General features: G+C 31.4%; 1 protein-coding gene across 1 annotated transcript in view; it reads right to left on the bottom strand.

Annotated features, from left to right (window-relative positions):
• Nucleotides 1-325: 325 nt before the first annotated feature.
• Nucleotides 326-3307, bottom strand: part of LOC125077253 (LIM domain transcription factor LMO4) — a 93245-nt gene continuing 90263 nt past the window's right edge. The window contains exon 5 of the mRNA XM_047689141.1: nucleotides 326-2395. The gene's annotated coding sequence lies outside the window, so the exon portion shown is untranslated. The remainder of the gene's footprint in view (nucleotides 2396-3307) is intronic.

The following is a 3307-nucleotide window of genomic DNA, read 5'->3' as shown; positions in this document are numbered from 1 at the left end:
AATTAATAAAACATGTATCTGTTTCATTGGTGTCATTTTAAAAAAACCAGTAATTTGAGCAAACGTATCGAAGAAAGTGGTTCAGATTTTAATACATTTTCCATGACTGTCGCGTTGCTCCAGTGGCTAGGTGGCTTTGGGCTGTTTTCGATATAACGATAACAATGTCTATTTTTTTAAATAATTTTTTGTTAATTTTCTATAAATAATAATGAGATATACTTATTAATAATTCGACGCTAAGTTTATTTATGACTACAAGTAATGGGTTGTCTTTAGTGTAAAATTTGTGATAAATGAAGTGGGTAAAATTGAAACAATCAGATTAATTTATAAAATTTAATTTCTCCTCCTGTCTTCATGTCTTAGGCTATAAGGTTGTAATTGTTTTGAGTAATGGTAACACCATAACTGTCATTTTTTGAAATTTTCAGATGCGTTTTTTAATTTTTCAATAATAATTAGTACTAGGCATATGAATTCGTTTAATCATATATCCAAACAATTTCTCGTAATATAATACACGGTAAGATGGCAAGATTCACTAAACGCTAACATTATACAGATTATAAATATGCCATGTCATAAATACACATAGCAAACAACAATATTATTGCTTTTACACTACTATGTTTATAATTTTTTTTTTTTTATTAACCATTCGTTTTTTTTTTAATTTAAATATGTCGATATACATAACACATTGACATAGATAATTTAAAATATGGAAAATTTGACTTATCTAATTAAGGAAAGGAATGTTAGCGTTTAAGATAACTTACTATATTCTGAACTAGATTGTAGATTACGTTTAAAAAATGTTTGTTTGTTTTTTTTTTAATTATTTTTTTACCATTAATGCCTTTACTGAGTAAGATAAAAAATAAGCTATTTTTAGATGTGGCAACAAAGTCGAGTACATGAAACGTAATCTAGAATCGAATTCGTTCGTGTGTACATATAATTGTTTGTTTATTTATTTATGATAGAACTTGTAGATCAGTATATACAGAGACCATAAGTAACCAGAGTTAAAACTTTGAAGATGTTGGCATCAAAATTATTGCTAAAATTGCGCCTAAACTTTAGGTACAGGTGTCTACTTATTCTAGATTTTATGCTAATATTTACAATTTTAATGAATATTATAAACGGGCTATTAGAAGATAAAGTAACAGCTCGTTGATTATAAACGAAATAACAATTATTCGAGATATTTACAAAGTTTGCAAATCACAGAGCATGCGTGCGAGAGTTTTTTTTTTATGTATAATTAAATAACGTTAATCATAATAGGTACATTTTGGCAAGAATTCATAATAATTGTTGTTCAACGTAAAATTATATCAGCAATAGATTATTTTATTTTTATTTTTTTGATTTGAAATTTACAACGGACAGATAAAGTGTGATTTGCATACATTTACAATTGCATAAATTATAAATAAGTATTGTTGTTCCTATAATTTGATCGTCACAAGTAGTATAAGTGTAATTTTATTTGAAAATAGAACGAAGATAGATATCTTAATATGTTTCAAATTCAATATTCAGTGAGCATTACACGAAGTTTATTGTTTTTTTTTTTTTTTTAATGCGATTACAATAAGTGCTCAAAAGGGCAACAGTCGATAAAAATCCCTGTCCTGCTATACTATTTCGTTTGCGACTTAATTATTTATTCTTTGTATGGATTTCTAATATTACTTCCTTAAATCACATAATGTTTAAGATATGCCGTTTAAGTTTCTCATTTACATTTCATTATCACTTTATAAATAGAAACAACGCACTTGTGTTTAACACATCTCATTCACATTAACACTTTAAGTATTCAGAATTGTAAGGAAATTTACATAGCAGCGAGTAAGTTTTACATAAATTGCCATTTTCACAACCGAAATTAAATATTTAGTGGGTACAGCCGTCAGCATAGTCACATAACGTTGTGTATAGAACCATAGAATATAGAAGAAACGCTTAATGCTCGTAGTGATGTACACGAGCTATGTTGACGGGTGTACCGGGCATAACTTAACAATGGCTCGCGAATTATTACTGACCGCATATTCGTTGAGACTAATTAAGTAGATTTGCCGCTAGTAATAATTTACTTTAGCCGGGAAATAGTTCGATAGTCTTTTGCACAACACTGTCACTCAGAGTCACCGTCGCTAGACGACGGGGCGCGAGGCTTGAGAGATGTGGTGAGGTCGAGCGCGGGTTCCGTCATGGGGGCACTCGGAGCAACAACTGGTGGTAAAGGCGGCCTTAAAAATGGTGGTACCGCTCGACTGGGATCAAGCTCCGGCAAAGAATAGGGTGGAGTCCAGCATCCCGTCATCGCAGGTTCGGGCTTTATCCCCGAGGCGCTCAAATACGAACACGCCATCATCTGTAAAGAACATAAATGCAACGATTAGGATTTTTTTGCAAAATAAAAATGGTGATTATAAATATCATTGTCATAAAAGAAGAAAAATGAATATAAAACTATACACACATTTTTTTTATTTCAATTAAAATAAGTAAGAAAATAGTTAGTTAACATTGAACGTGTACATTATTATAATTGGCAAAGCCATTTGGCGCATCAAAAGACGATCCTTATGTATATTATGAATGTAATCACTGGGAGAGTAGATTGAAGTAAAACAGAGCTTACATAAATAATGAAATATGTAGGTAACATTATGAGATGAGAGGCCTAAAGAATTCGCGAGTGGCGCCGGGTCTCTAATCACGCTAATGGCCAATGCGCAGAGCTCCCTCCCTTCAGGAGGCTTTCAGGCTAATGCAGAGTGGGCGCAGGAGCAAGTCGTTTAGTGCTAAATCGTATAACATGTCCGTCGCGACGCCGCTTCTATCGAATCTTTCCAACTCTCTATCAAAGTAATAACGCTCAATTCAATCAAGAAAAACTATGTAAGTATAATAAAAACTACGTAATATTTAGTCTTTCTCATTGAATGAAATAGAGCCACTGTCATTTAGTGATTAACTGACGTGGCAGTGTACGTGTGTATAAATATATACATGTATTTATTTATATCACAAATCTATACTAATAAATGAATACATAATTGAAAATACTACTAGATCAATATACATAAAGCTTAGACCCGAAGTAGCATGCGTTTAGACGCGTTTCGAAGAGTTTTGGCAAATAGTATTATCATATAAGTTACTACTTTTTTTTGAGTCTCATGAACAAGACATTCGTAGATAATGTCAAATAATCGAGCTACACCAAATAAAAATAAAAAAAAAACATGGTAAATATCTTGTAGTAGTATAAGTTACTAGC

This window comes from Vanessa atalanta, chromosome 3, assembly GCF_905147765.1.
Source record: "Vanessa atalanta chromosome 3, ilVanAtal1.2, whole genome shotgun sequence".
In the NCBI taxonomy this organism is placed as follows: Eukaryota; Metazoa; Arthropoda; class Insecta; order Lepidoptera; family Nymphalidae; genus Vanessa; species Vanessa atalanta.
This window is presented reverse-complemented; position numbering and strand designations above follow the sequence as displayed.